This window comes from Pongo abelii, chromosome X (assembly GCF_028885655.2).
Source record: "Pongo abelii isolate AG06213 chromosome X, NHGRI_mPonAbe1-v2.0_pri, whole genome shotgun sequence".
In the NCBI taxonomy this organism is placed as follows: Eukaryota; Metazoa; Chordata; class Mammalia; order Primates; family Hominidae; genus Pongo; species Pongo abelii.
The window spans coordinates 93,696,317-93,712,617 of NC_072008.2; the positions used below are offsets into that span (position 1 = coordinate 93,696,317).

The following is a 16,301-nucleotide window of genomic DNA, read 5'->3' on the forward strand; positions in this document are numbered from 1 at the left end:
TTTTTTTTTTTTTTATTATTACTCCTGCTGCATGGTTGTTCAGAGATGTGAAGACATATTTGAAAACATCTGGTGGTTCCCTGCTCCATCCACATGCCCAGTGTGTACAGCTCCTCAGCAACTTCACAGCCCTGCCTCAGGCCTGATGACCACTTTGTCACTGCCCTTTCTCTGAAGACATTGCACACTCTAGGCCTTAGACTCTCAGCAATGGCTCAACTCCCTCTGTGAGCCAGCCCACTAACCCCCATTCCCCTTCACCTGTGGAGTTATTTCCTTCTTTCCTATTGACTGTAGGCCAACTTCTTCCTTCTCCACTAGCAGAAAGCTACAACTACAGCTTCCCCAACAAGGTCTCAATGCCAGGCCTGAGAAGGACACCCCCACTTCCAGGGATGTCCTGTTTTGGGTACTGTCCTTCAAATCTAGAGTATATCTTAGAGATCTCCTTTTATCTTTAAAATTATTTTCCATTAATAGCTCAACAGTTATTTACATTAAATTTACAATCTTGATTTAGTGCACGGTTTCTGTCTTTTGAATGGGCCCAGACTAATACAATATGCCCAGTTATTTTTGGTCATGTGGTATTGTTTAATTTGTTTATCCCCAGGATTTCCTGAAAATTGAGATGAAATATTTTGTTAGATTTAAATTAAACAGTTTTGATGAGAATAATTTATACATGATGTGGTATACTCAGAATTTCATCATATAACAACACAGCCACACACTATTGTATCTTTATTAGGGATGCTCGTTTTTATTCCCTTGTTAAGGTAATGACTGCCAGTTGTCTCCACTGTTAAGATACACTTTTGATTGACAATTAGCAAATAATCTGAGAGTTGACACTTTGGGATTATGTGAATATCCCATTCTCCCCAAATAGTTTACTAATCATTTTAGTGTCTATTGATGATTATTATATGAGTTATTTCATTGAACATTGCAAAATGGTGATTTTCTAACTCTTTTTTTTTCTTCTTTAATAATTAGCTCTTCTGTGTTCCTTCATCACCCGGTGAATAACTTTGGCAGAGTAAATGCATTTTCCCTTTCTTGATTTCAGAGTAATAAATTGATATCTAATAGTTACCTTCAATAATGGCAAAATTATCTCTCTGTGTCATTGACTACCATTACAAAATTATGAATCTTTATTTAGTATTTTAAAGGCAAAAATGATAACTATTCTTTCTGATGCTTTCTTTTTTCAAATTTGGAGTCCTTTTAAGACAGTTTCTTCGTCATTTTGACTTGACATATTTAGTCTTTCAGTACTTTCTTGGCTACTGCCATCATAAGATGTTTTAGACTCTGGAATAATGTACTGTTACAAGCCTTCTTCTTTTGAGTGAGAAATAATATTTAGAAATACGCTAGGTGCTAGCTGAGCTCACTGCTAGTGGACCATCATCACTTGATTTTTGTTAGATCTCTCAGTGTATTTAAAGATTGTCCAGTGTTGGTTGTGAATAACCCTTGGCTTTGATTGTGGCTGTGGATGAAATTCAGCACCTAGAGCCACCAGTAGCCTTAGCTCACCACCCACTCTCTCAATATCATGGGTAAAACCCAGGCTCTGACAGGCACTGTGGACCCTGGCCCAGATGTCCTGCCCCGATGCAGCAGATTGTGTGGTCTGACTTCTGGCTTGGGATCCCTAACCGTGTCTCCTGTCCCTAGGACACCCTGTTGCCCTGATCCTGATGCCCGTGCCTCTAGGACCTTAGAGATAAGCCACTTGGTTGTCCCCATCTTTCAAATAAAGCTTTTTGTGCAATTCAAATCCAAGCACTAATAATGACTTTATATTAATATTTCCAATTCAATTTGAACATTGGGAGCTTTTCTCTTAATTTACCTTAACAAAGCAATAAAAATGCGCACCACTAATAAAGATACAATACAGTGTTAATCCCATTCACAAGGCAGGAGCCCTCATGACTTAATCACCTTTTAAAAGCCCTATCTCTTAATATTGTTGCATTGAGAATTAAGTTTCAACATAAATTTTGGAAGGTAAAGAAATATTAAAACGATAGTATTCTGTCCCTGTGCCTCTACCCAAATGCATGTTTTTCTCATATACAAAGCATATTTTTTCCATCTCAATAGCCTCAAGATTCTTAACTTGTTTTAACATCAACTTTAAAGTTTAAAATCCAAAGTCTCATCTAATTATTATCTATTCAGATACGAGTGAGACTCAATGTGTCATTCATTCTAAGGAAAATTACTCTCCAGCTGTGAGCATGTGAAATCAAAGAGGTTATGTGCTTCTGAAATACAATTTTGAGACAAGCATAAGACAGCCATTTCCATTCTAAAAGGAAGCAATAGGAACAAAGAAAGGAATAATAGGTTCCAAGTAAGTCCAAATCCTAATAAGACAAACAATTTCAAATCTAGATACTTGAAAATAATTCTGACTCCCAGCCTCACCTTCCAGATGCGCTGTGGCAGTGGTTGTGTCCCAAGGGCTCCAGAGGACCCCACACCCATGGCTTTGCTCGGTGAGGCCTATGCGGCTCTCATGGCTTATTGCGCATGGCCTATAATTCTCCCGGGCTGGAGTTGTATACCGGTGGATCTACAGTTCTATAGATCTTGGGGATGGTTCCTAAGCTGTGAGTCCACTAGGCATTGCCCCACTGAAGATTCTCTGTGATGGTCCTACTTTTGCAGCATTTCTCTGCCTGAGCCCCAAGGCTCTTGGAGGCATCCTTTGAAATTCAGGTGGAGTAGCCATGCCTCCACAGCTCTGTGCACCTTCAGATTTAGCAACACATGGAAGCTGCCATGGTTTATGGCTTGTGCCTTTTAGAGCAACAGGCTGAGCTGTACATGGGCCCACTTTGGCCACAGTTGGGGTGGCTAAAAATCACTGCACTGGAATGCAGGGAGCAGACTTAAGGCAGTGTTGAAGAGTGAGCCTCAAGGTTTCATGGTCACCCTGTGCATTTTTCTTAAAACTGTTCTGCCTTCAGTGTCCTGGTACTCTCAGCCTGTGATGTGAATGGTGGCACCGAAAATCTCCAGAATGCCTTCTGGGTCATTATTTGATATGGTTTGGCTGTGTCCCCATCCAAATCTCATCTTAAATTTTAGCTCCCATAATCCCCACTTATCGTTGGAGGGACCCAGTAGGAAGTAATTGAATCACGGGGGTGGGTTTTTCCTGTGCTGTTCACGTGATAGTGTAAGTCTCACAAGATCTGATGGTTTTATAAAGGGCAGTTCCCCTGCACACACTCTCTTGCCTGCCACCATGTAAGATGTGCCTTTGTTCCTCCTTCACTTTCTACCATGAATGTGAGGCCTCCCCAACCATGTGGAACTGTGACTCCATTAAACCTCTTTTTCTTTTTTAAATTACCCAGTCTTAGGTATGTCTTTATTAGTAGCATGAGAATGAACTAATACGTTCTTCCATTGTCTTGAGGCATAACATCTGACTTCCTTGTATTCGTATTTATCTCCTTATCAAATATTCACTTGGCCATACCCTTGGTATTGTCTCCCAGATATATATTTTTATTTTATACTTTTTTACATGTCCAGGCTAAGAATTTTTTTAAATCTTTAAGTTCTGCTTTCCTTTTTATTGTAATTTCCATCTTTAATTTACTTCTCTCTTCTCATATTTTACTATAAGCAGTCAAGGGAAGCCATTGCGAGACTGAACACTTTGCTTAGAGATTTCTTCTGCCAAATATCCTAGTTTATCACTCTTAAATTCTGCCTTCCACAAAGCACTAGGACATTGACATACTTCGGCCGAGTTCTTTGCCACCTTGTAACAAGTATGGCCTTCCTTCCAGTTTCTAATAAGATATTTCTCACTGCCATGTAAGACCTCATCAAAAGGGACTTTAGTGTCCATATTTCTGTCAGTATTCTGATCATGGTCACTTAGATAATCTCTAAGAAGACAGAGGCTCTTTCTACAACTTTCTTCTTCTGAGCCTTCACCAGAATTGACCTTAATGATCCATTCATGCATCTAGGGTTTTTTCAGCATGCACTTCAAAACTGTTCCAGCCTTTACCAATTACCCAGTTCTATAGATGTTTTCACGTTTACAGATATTTGTTACAGCAACATTCCACTTCTGGTCCCAATTTCTGTCTTAGTCTTCTTGTGTTGCTGTAACAAAATATATGAAACTGAGTAAGTTATAAACAAAAGAAATTTATTTTTCACATTTTAGGAGGCTAGAAAGTAAAAAATCAAGGGGCTGGCAGGTTTGGTGACTGGTGAGAACCCAGTCTCTGCTTTCAAGACAGAGCCTTGTTGTTGCATTCTCCAGAGGACGCAAACTCTGTGTTCTCACTTGGAAAAAGGGAAGGAAGGGCAAAAGGGCAGAACACTGTGTAAAACTTATTTCATAAAGACCCGAACCTTATCTACAAGGGTGAAGTTCTCATAATTGAATCACCTCCTAAAGGCTCCACCTCTTTATACTGTTCTGCTGTGGATTAAGTTTCCATATAAATTTTGGAGGGGGAGCAAACATTCAAACCATAGCATCTCTTAGTATATCTATGTATAGATGTATGAATATATATTTTAGCTATTTACAAATTAGTTACTGATTGCCACATAATAAATTACACCAAAACTTAGCAGCTTTAGGCAACAAACACTTAGGGCACTACTTAGCTTTTATGGATCAGAAGTTTAAGAGCAGCTTAGCTGGGCATTTGTGGTTCAGAATCTCTCATGAGGTTGCAAATTGTTGGCTAGGGCTGTAGTCATTTGAAGGCTTAACTGGACACTGGGGCTAGAGTATGTACCTCCAAGATGAGTCTCAGACCTCAATTTCTCACTGGCTGCTGGCATAAAGCCTCATTTCCTTACCTAATTGACCTCTGCATAATTATTCCTAAGCCATGACATGTTTTGCTTATGTACCCTTAGAAAGTGATCGAAGAGAAAAAACAATGAGGAGCTACAATGCCTTTTAAGACCAAGTCTCAGAAATGGCACTCTGTTCACATCCACCAAATTCTACTTATTAGAAGCAAGCCACTAAATCCAGCCCACACTCATGGAGAAGGGAATTAAGCTTCATTTCTTGAAGAGAGGAATAGCAAAGTAATTATGACCAAGTTTTAAAAATACCACATGTGTTTATTGTATATCATACATAAAATAGATTCAAATTTACCATATCTATATAACTATACAAGAAAATAGAGAATTAAGTGTAAAATTTCTTTGTAGTGTTAACAATGTACACTCAGTGTATTGTGTTCACAAGCCTATTGAAGTAATTTTCTCTGTATGATTATGTTACTGATTTGGTGTAGAGTTAAATTACCTTATTTTTAATTTTTTGAGTTTTAGAATGTTTATGCTTTTTTATGCAAATCAGTTTTTTGATCAAATGCAATGCATGCATAGTTCAGAAAACAAAACAATTATGTTCAGAAATGTCTTGCTCTTTGTCTTATCTTTTATATTTACTATTCACAATACCTTGTTTCTCTAGAGAGCCATTTTATTTGTTTTTGGTTTATTCTCCTTTTATTTTGTTTTTCAAAATAAGCCTTATATAAGTCAAATAGTAATTAATTCTACTTTGATACTGTATACTTCTTTTTCTTGGCTTTATGAAAGCCAAATGTTTACTAATTAATTTACATAGAAGCAGGATAAGGAGACAGAAGCCCCTTTGTGTTCAATAGGTTCCTCAGGTTAGTTAGGTTCCTCAGGTTGGCAGCCACGATGAGCACCATGCTGTTTTTAGAAGGTGTCCTGCCAAATAAACTGTACCTTAGAGACACTGAACATAGCAGACGCACAAATAGTAGCCAGTTCCCTTTACACAGTCCTGGTTGATGGTCCAAAAACAATTTTCTTTGACAGGGAAATCTATGCTAACTTTATTGAAAACTGTAAGACAGACAAATGGTGCATATTACTATACATTCCCTGTGGTTAAAACTAAATTCAAGTTTTCTATGCACATTTTTCATGATGTACTTTAAGGTTAGAGCATTCATAAAGAAATTCCTGAATCTGTGAATATAGTTTGATTTTGTAGCCAAGGGTTGAAGGGGTAAAAAAGAACTACACATTAAGGTGTGGTATTAAGGCTGGGCATGGTGGCTCATGCCTGTAATCCCAGCACTTTGGAAGGCAGAGGCGGGTGGATCACCTGAGGTCGGGAGTTCAAGACCAGCCTGGCCAACATGGAGAAACCCTGTCTCTACTAAAAACACAAAATTAGCCAGGTGTGGTAGCGCATGCCTGTAATCCCAGCTACTCGGGAGGCTGAGGCAGGAGAATCGCTTGAACCTGGGAGGCGGAGGTTGTGGTGAGCCGAGATTGCACCATTGCACTCCAGCCTGGGCAACAAGAGCAAAGCTCTGTCAAAAAAACAAAACAAAACAAAACAAAAAAAGATGTGGCATTCAACTTATTTTTTAAAAAGTTTTAAAACATTTTTTCAGGTAATTTTGAACTAAAAAAGCATTAAAATGGCATAACAATTTTCTATTTTAATAATTATGGTGTTATTGGGATTGCTTTATACTATAGAGAAATGATAAATACATTTCTTAGTGACAGAATTGTTTAGGGAAAATGCCAGCAAATTACAAAAAAAGTGCATGAAACTGTTTTTATTCCAGCACAGTTGTTATATTCAATGTTTCACTAAAGAAGCAACTAAAGCCGCAGCTGACAGCGATTGGGATATTTGCCTGTTTTGAATCACTAAGAATGACAAACAAGTTTAAAGGAACTGCATATCATCAGTTATGTATCTCTCTTCTTTTCTCTTGTTCCTCCTTTGTTGTTTTCTTTCTCTCATTTGTTCCTTCATAATTTAATTGTCAATTTCTTTTTAATCTATTCATTTTGTTGTTATTTATTCATTCATTTACTTATTAATTCATTCATCCATGTAAAGTAACATCTGCTTTAACGTAGACCAGTACAATAGCAAATAGCTTCTTAATTTGTTCCCTGTTCCGCTGTCACACCAATGCAAGGCATTCCCCACACAGCATGCAGTGACCATTAGAAAGTAAAAATTATATTGCTTCTTTCCCCTGCTAAATATCCCTCCAATGGCCTCCTATATCACTCAGGAAAAATTTTAAATTTCTACAGTGGCTTACTTAATTTGATGCTTTGCTCTCTCTCCAACTTTATTACCTTTCGCTCTCCCTTGCATACATTGCTTTAGTCACAGTGACATTTTTTTTTGGCTGTGCCTCTAAAAACACTTAATACTTGTTATTCCTTTTACCTAGAATGTACCTCCCTCAAATCTTAGCATTGATGGATGTCATCATTTTTATCATTGCTCAAATGCCACCTCGGAGATGCCTTTCTGACTACCCTATCTCAAGTTGCCTCCCATCCCTCGCCGTCATATCACATTGTCTGCTTAGCACTTACTCCAATTTCAAAGTGATTGTGTGTATCCCTAAATAGAATGTAAGCTCTCTGAGCACAAGGAATGTATCTATCTTCTTTATCATTGTATTCTCAACAACCCAAATAATACTGACACATAGAAAATTCGTAGTATATAACGGTTGGAGGAATGTATGAATGAATACTTCTGTTCCAGAAACAATCATTGTTAACGTATTGGGCATTTTGTGTGGCCATAAGATAATGGAACTAATAAAATTGTAATAAACAGCACCATTCTAGTGATGAGACACACATAAAATCAAACAATTAGCACATAGTTTGCTAGTGATAAAACAGAAGTCTATACTAAGGGCAAGGCAGCTTAGAGAAAGGAGGATATTTAGATTAAAAAAAAACAACAACAACAAAAAAGAGAATACTTGTCTTGCTTGAGGAAAAGCAAGAAGGCCAGTTTCGCTGGAATAGACAGTGAAAGACTATGAACTCAGTGACATAGGCAAAGGCTTGGATGTTAAACTAAATTGTGATTGTGGAATTCCAGTACTGTAACATCTTTCAAACGCACTGTTTAAATCAAGTGGCAAAAATATATAGTGCTGAGAAGTTTGTAAACTCCTTGAAGAAAAAGACATCTTTTATATTCTTTATTTATAGGTCCCAAAGTGCCTATCAGAGCATTAAACACATAGCAAACACTTGATGATAACATGTTTGGATTACTGAAGGTGCAAGCAAATGTAATACCCCATTTTTCCATCAGTTTAATAGCTCATCAGCCACATCCTTTAAAGCACACTTTTGGCTGAGGTGTAGATTCTCCTTCTATAGGAATATTTCATCCAGCCAATAGGAGAGGGTAAACTGAAGATCTCTTTCTCTTTCTATTCCACTTGTTCTGCTCACATGGCCTTAGAGGGAGTGGCACTGGAAGACAGGAAAGCATGCCTCTTATCGGTTGATTTCTTAGCTGGTTTTCCAATTATTATCACTATGTAACAAATTGTGGAAGAAAACTAAGCATCTTACACAAACCATTTTATTTTGCTTGTGATTTTTATGTGTCAGAAACTTGAGAAGGGTTTGCCTAAGCAATTATCATGTGGGATTGATTCTGCAGTTGAGGTAGATGTCAACTTGAAGCTGTAGTCATCCCAAGGCTTGACTGAGATAGATGTCTAAGATAGCTTATTCACATTACTAGCAGTTGATGCGGGCTGTCAGCTAGATGTCTAAGATAGCTTATTCACATTACTAGCAGTTGATGCGGGCTGTCAGCTAGAATCTCAGTGAGGGCTTTTGACTAGAGCACCTACACATGGCCTCTCCAAATGGTCTGTGTTTCCTTATAACATGAAGGCTACAAGGTAGGAAGAGACTTCTAGAAGGATAGCTGTGATAGTTAATATTGAGTGTCAACTTGATTGGATTGAAGGATGCAAATTATTGTTCCTGGGTGTGTCTGTGAGTTTGTTGCCAAAGGAGATTAACATTTGAGTCAGTGGGCTGAGAGAGGCAGACCCACCCTCAATCTGGATGGGCACCATCTAATCAGCTGCCAGCATGGCTAGAATAAAACAGGCAGGAAAAGATGAAAAAGCAGACCTGCTGAGTCTTCTGGCCTTCTTCATCTTTCTCCTGTGCTGGATGCTTCCTGCTCTTGAACATCAGACTCCATGTTCTTCAGCTTTTGTACTCTTGGACGTACACTAGTGGTTTGCCAAGGGCTCTCGGGCCTTCATCCACAGACTGAAGGCTGCACTGTCGGCTTCCCTACTTTTGAGGCTTTGGAACTCAGACTGGCTTCCTTGCTCCTCAGCTTACAGACAGCCTATTGTGAGACTTCACCTGGTAATTGTGTGAGTCAATACTCCTTAATAAACTCTCCTTCATATATACATATACCCCATTAATTCTCTCCCTCCAGAGAACCATGACTAGTACAGATTTTGGTACCAAGAATGGCTCTAGAGGAACAGAATTTTAAGGATGGAGCTCTTTTGTTGGTTTTGGGGTTTCTGGAGTTGGCTGCTTCATATGACTAGATCCTAAAATGCTAAGGACTCTATTTCTAATAGTATGGAGAGCACTGATAGTACTTAGTGAGAACTGTTTAGAGACTTATGCAAAATAAATACCTTTGCTATCTTGATTCACTGCTTTTGAAAGTCAAGGAGTTTAGTGACTCTATACATAGTACCTTTGATCATATGTGGAGAACCAAGGAATTTAATGAAGTTGGTTGGTTGCTCCTAAGTTAGCTGGACAAAGTGACAAAAGAAAAGGATGAGCTCAGGGATTCTAACTCCTGGCTCCAGAAGCACATACTGAGCCTCAAGTCTTCTAAGATTGCCCTGAGTGAGAGTCTTATCTCCTGCAGACAAAGGGCTAAAATTACAGAGAATCTGACACAAGCTCTTATCATGAGAGTGGCTGATCTGTAACAAATGTTGCACGCTCAGTCTCACCAGATGTCTACTGTTAAAGTGAGGGCATTGATTGGAAAAGAATGGGACACTACAAATTGGAATGGGAATGTGTGGGTGGATCCTGATGAAGCTGGGGACACTAAGCTTGTAAACCCCTTTTTTTAAATTTTATTCAGACAGAGTCTTGCTCTGTCACCCAGGCTGGAGTGCAGTGGTGCCATCTCTGCTCACTGCAACAGCCACCTGCCTGGTTCAAGCAATTCTCCCTGCCTCAGCCTCCCAAGTAGTTGGGATTACTGGCACCCGCCACCATGCCTGGCTAATTTTTGTAGTTTTAGTAGAGAAGAGGTTTCACCATGTTGGCCAGGCTGGTCTCGAACTCCTGACCTCAGGTGATCCACCCTCCTCAGCCTCCCAAAGTGCTGGGATTACAGGCATGAGCCACCGCTCCAGGACAGAGTTTGTAAACTCTGATGAGCCTTTTTTGCCAGAGGGAACATCCTCCCCACCCCCAGTGGTGGCAACAACTAGTTCCCCATCCATGCTGCCTTCAGCCTTTCCATCTTTGTCTGAGGAGATTAACCTTGCATTGCCTGAGGCAACAGTGAGGGCCTCCCCTGTCGTTGCCAGGAAAAACAATGCTGACTCTCCTCAGGACCTACCCTCAACACCCCTGTTGCCTCCTAGACCTATAACTAGACTAAAGTCCCAGCAGACCCCTAGAGGTAAGGTTCACAGTGACACACAAGGAGGTGTGCTATGCTCCAAAAGGACTGCTTGAGTTTTCTGACTTATGTAAGCAGAAATCTGGAGAACAGGCATGAATGAATATTAAGGGTGTAGGCTAATGGAAGAAACATAAAGTTGGATCAGGCTGAATTTATTGAAATGAGCCCACTAAGTAGGGATTCTACATTTAATATTGCATCTTGGGGAGTTAAAAAAGGTTCTAATAGTTTATTTGCTTGGTTAGCTGAAATAGGGATCAAAAGATGGCTCACTGCAAGCCAGCTGGAAATGCCTGGTTTCCCTTGGTTTAATGTAGAGGAAGGGATCCAAAGACTTAGGGAGATTGGGATTCTAGAGTGGATTAGGCACTTTAGACCTACTCATCCCAGCCGGTAGGGTCCAGAAGACATACCCTTCACCAATACTTTGTGAAATAGACTTGTTAGGAGAGCACCTGGATCCTTGAAGAGCTCTGTGATTGCTCTTCTCTATATGCCACATGTTACAGTGGGAATCAGAGTCACTAAATTACAAAACTTAAAGGCAATGGGAAAAATTGGATCCAGAGGTGGCAGGGGCCAAGTGGCAGCACTTATCCATCAAAGGCAAGGTGGGTATAGTTACCATAATGAACAGTAGAGGAAAAGCAGCCATCAGAATAGTCTGACTCGTGTAGAGCTCTGGCATGGGCTAATTAATCACTGTGTTTCTAGAAGTGAAATTGGTAGGAAACCTACAGCATTCTTACCTCATTTGTATAAGCAGAAAACTTCCAGGTTGAGTGGACGAAAGACTAATTTGAATTATAAAAATAGAGAATCATAACCCCTCAATCAATGTCCAGACTGGAACCAGTTTGCAGACTCAGAACCCCTTGAATGAAGGGGAGGCCGAGTCCCCTTGAGGAAGGACCCTACCACACTACTGACAATTTCTGCTGTTAATCTTTCTTCCATCCTTCCCTAAGGAGACCTCCAAAAGTCTGTGTATGCTCTGAATCAGCGTCCATTATATGTTACTGTTTCTCCCATAGTCAGGATTCACGGGTCCAGGAATCAAGGGATGGAAGTGGAAGTGGCACCTTTTACAATCACCCCTAGTGACCCACTAGTGAAATTTTTGCTTCCTTTTCCTACGACATTAAGTTCTGCTGGCCTAGGGATCTTAGTTCCAGAGAGAGGAATGCTGCCACCAGAAGACACAACAATGATTCCATTAAACTGGAAGTTAAGATTGCCACCTGGTAACTTTGGGCTCCTCCTACCTCTAAGTCAACAGGCTAAGAAGGGAGTTACAGTGTTTGCTGGGGTGACTGACTGGGACTATCAAGATGAAATCAGTCTACTACTCCACAATAGAGGTAAGGAAGATATGTGTGGAATACAGGAGATCCCTTAGGGCATCTCTTAGTATTACCATGCCCTGTGATTAAGGTCAATGGGAAACTACAATTCAATCCAGGTAGGACTACAAATAGCCCAGACCCTTCATGAAAAAATGTTCGGTTCACTCCACCAGGTGAAAAACCACGACCTGCTGAGGTGCTTGCTTAAGGCAAAAGGAATACAGAATGAATAGTAGAAGATAGTCATCAATACTAGCTACAACCATGTGACCAGTGGCAGAAATGAAGACTATAATTGTCATTAATATTTCCTCTTTATTTTCTTAAGAACATGTTTGTGCATGTATATGGTTGCTTTTAAGAAAATATCTTCATTTTATTTCTTTTTTCTTTATCATGTGACATAGGATTTATTGACTTCATATCAGCATTTAAGTGTTGTTAACTTTATGTAACAACATTTAGGTTAAGGATTAGTGTGCTTCTGGTTGTATGAAGGATAGCTGTATTATGTTAGGCATAATTATGACCTTATTGTTGTCTTTATTTGAAGATTATGTATAATTTCAGGAGATGTGTATGGGTTCGAGTTGACAAGGGGTGGACTTGTGATAGTTAATATTGAGTGTCAACTTGATTGAATTGAAGGATGCAAAGTATTGTTTCTGGGTGTGTCAGTGAGGGTGTTGCCAAAGGAGATTAACATTTGACTCCATGGCCTGGGAAAGGCAGACCCACCATCAATCTGAGTCTCCATTATCTAATTAGCTGGCAGCATGGCTAGAATAAAGCAGGCAGGAGATGATGGAAGGGCAGACTTGCTGAGTCTTCTAGCCTTCAACTTTCTCCTGTGCTGGATGCTTCCTGCCCTTGAACATCAGACTCCACATTCTTCAGCTTTTGGACTCTCTGACTTACACCAGTGATTTTCCAGGGGCTCTTGGACCTTTGGCCACAGACTGAAGGCTGCACTGTCGGCTTCCCTGCTTTTGAGGCTTTGGAATTCAGACTGGCTTCCTTGGTCTTCAGGTTGCAGATGGCCTATTGTGGGACTTCACCTTGTGATTGTGTGAGTCAGTACTCCTTAATAAACTCCTCTTCATATATACATCTATCCTGTTAGTTTTATCCCTCTAGAAAACCCTAATAAAATAGCTTAGAGCTCTATATGAGTCTTTCAGTGACACACAACCAAGATCACCTCATATATTCTCAGAAGCCGTGGTGCATCATTTCCACTGCATCTGAATAGTTTGTGAGTTTATATTTTTTTTCAAAGCAGATTGGTCAATAATAATTTGTAGTCATATAGAAAAAATAATCCAGGTAGGGTTTTGATTAACATTTGTGGTTAGGTGTTTAACAAGTTTTAATAAATTTAATAAATATGTAGACTATGTTGATGACCTGTCAGGCTTAGAAATGTTATTGCATTAACAAAATTATCCTATTTTTTAAAGATACTATTTTATTCACTTCAAATACTACATCTATTTAGACAGGGACCCCATTTATTAAAAATTCCTATGACCATAAATCTTCCTTTCTTGCCCTTAAAATAAAACAAATTATGTTTTATGCTCCTTAAAATAAAACAAATTTCTTCGACTGATGATACAAAAAGTACCTCTTAACTGCAGTTTTGCATCTCATCTTCCTCAGGGTTTACTTATAGGAGTATTCTTCCACATTTTTCTCTTCTAGTTAGAGCCATGGGCATCAGGATTGCAATAAAGCAGAGTCATGACAGATGTGACAATGACTAATTGTAGCTGTTGCTGGCAATGTGGCAAAGGGATTTTCTCATTAAAGGTAAGGGTCAGAGGAAGATTTGAGAATGAGAAAGCAATGTAATGGGGTCAGGGCAAAGTAACCACTTCAGCCTTGAGCCAACCCAAGTAGAAAATTGCTTGAAAAGCAGGTTAGCAATTTCAACCAGGAATGAAATACAGGATAAAAAAGCTTTTAACAAATGCATAGAAATGACCACACACATTCTCAAATAGCCATAAAAACATTATTTCTTACTTTCCAATGAAATATTTTTCAATGCCTTTAGAATTATTTTTTCGCTGCCTTTGAATAGAATTACAAGAATAATTAAATTTTGCTCATTCTCTCTCCTCAGTACCTTTGCATCAGCTTCCTGTTCTTTATATCCATTGTCACTATCCTAGTTCCGACCCTCAATTGATCTTCCTTGGACTAAAGCAATAGTCTCCAACTGGTCTTTCCATTTCCAGGTTCTCTTCTTTTTATAGTTTCTTATCTCTCTCTTCCAAAAGCTTAAATGGTACTGTAATACCTACCAAATGAAAAGTAAATTCTCTAGCCTTTCATTGCAGGCCCTCCACAGTATGAGGACTCATTCTACTTTCTTCTAATCTTAACCTCTGTGACTACTGTGCAAATTCTCTATGCTCCAGCCTCATATAAATATAAATGTCTTCAGATGTACTCCCTTTTTCCAACGTTATTACTTTTTGCATAATTTTCACATCTCTTTATATTCAAATCAAATGCTTATTCCTTCATGATGCCTTCACTGATTCTTTCCAGCTAGACTAATTTTTGCTTCTATAAACTCCATAGCATTTTGTCTCTTATTACATATATCAAACTGCACATGATACTATAATAATCTTTGTACTTGTCTCATTTTGTTCTCTTCCATTGTCCATTTCCCAGTGTCTACCAAGATCATCCTCCAGTCCTCATCTTATTTATCCTTTGGTAGTATTTAACATTGTTGACCAAATTCTACTTCTTAAAACTCTCTTCTACAGGTGTCCAGAATGACATGATATTCTTCATATCTTCTGAATGATTATTCTCATCTTCTTTGCACAGTCACCTTGTCTAACTAGCTATTAAATGTTATACTTTTTCAAAGTTCAGTCCTAGATGCTCCAATCATCCTATACTCTCTTCCAAGATGACATTTCCTATACCCATGGCTTCAATGCATATGACCTGCAGATTTATATTTCTAAAAGAGATTAGCCAGGTAATTCCTAGACCTTTATACTCAGGTGATAATTTTGCATCTCATCTTGAGCATCATAAACAACAACCAAACCCAACATAACCAAAACCAAGTTTATAATATTGTTTTACCCTCAAATATAGTTATCTTCCAGTATTCCTTATCTCAACAAATGACAATGACATCACTCAGTTGTACAATTCAGGTAATCTCTACCACCTCCCTCTCCCTTACTTCCCATAGCCAACTTGCCACTAACTCGTCTAGCTTTTACTTACTAAGGGCACTTCAAATCTCTCTCTTTCTTACTGTCTCCCACTAAAAATACATTGGTCATAGCTAGCATCATTTCTTGCTGGGACTGCTCCTATAGCCTTCTAATAGTCTTTCCTCCCCTATCAGGGACTCTGTAATCCATTCTGCACACTGTATCTAGTTTATATTTTCAAATCATAAATGTAACATTATTTTCCTGCTAAAGCTCTGAAATATTTTGCTGATGTTTTTAGAATAAACATCTTAACACTGCTGTAGCCTTTGTCCAAGGCATTGTGCCATTTTCACTTTACCATTTGGCCATTTGACATGCTGCTCCTTTAGTCTGGAATATGCACCCCCCCCCCTTTTTTTTACCAGATTAATATTTCTCTAAAATGTCTTGGATAATGTGTTATTTTTATTAAAAATAGTCATTCCTGACCTCCTTAGCCTGATTATGTCCTCCTATTATCAGTGGCCACTGCACTGTGTGCCTCATTTTATAACATGTTACAATTGCAATTTTATATCTATTTATGTGATTATTTAACTAATGTCTTCATCTTCCACAAGACTGCAAACTTCACTGCATAAGGGATCAGGTATACACTTGTCACCTTTGTATCCCCAGCACCTGGCACAATACTAAAACAAAATAGATACTCAATTACTATTTGTGGAATAAATTAATTCCGTCTACTAGAAATTATGTTCATTCATTCAACAGGTATTCTTAAAGCATTTATTATTTGCCATGCACTGGCATGAAGCAGTTTTATCTTATCTTTGTCTATTCTATAATACTTTTCTCATGAATGAATGGATGAATGTGAATCAGTTTTTCCTACTAGACCTTTAACTCTCAAATAGAAGACTTCATAATATGAAAAATTAAGGAGCCATAAGTATGTTGGTTCTACTTCTTGAAACTTCTTTACATTTTATTTTATTATAATACTACTTTATATGTAAACATCACTTTACAGTTTATAGTCATTTTCACATAATGTCCATTTGAGTCTCAAATAATATTCATGCCTTCTTAGTACATAAAGATTAAGAAGTTCAGAATGATTAAATTATAAATAGAAATTGGCAGAGACAAGATTAGAACCTAGGAGGACTAGAAAAAGCTCATAGTCCAGTTTTTAGTCAC

General features: G+C 38.6%; 1 non-coding gene across 1 annotated transcript; it reads left to right on the forward strand.

The window, feature by feature from the left end:
- The first annotated feature begins 1,467 nt into the window (after positions 1-1,467).
- LOC112131205 (small nucleolar RNA ACA64) lies at positions 1,468-1,594 on the forward strand. The gene has a single exon (XR_002913336.2). It is a non-coding gene; the product is annotated as a small nucleolar RNA ACA64 (small nucleolar RNA).
- The last annotated feature ends 14,707 nt before the right edge of the window (positions 1,595-16,301 follow it).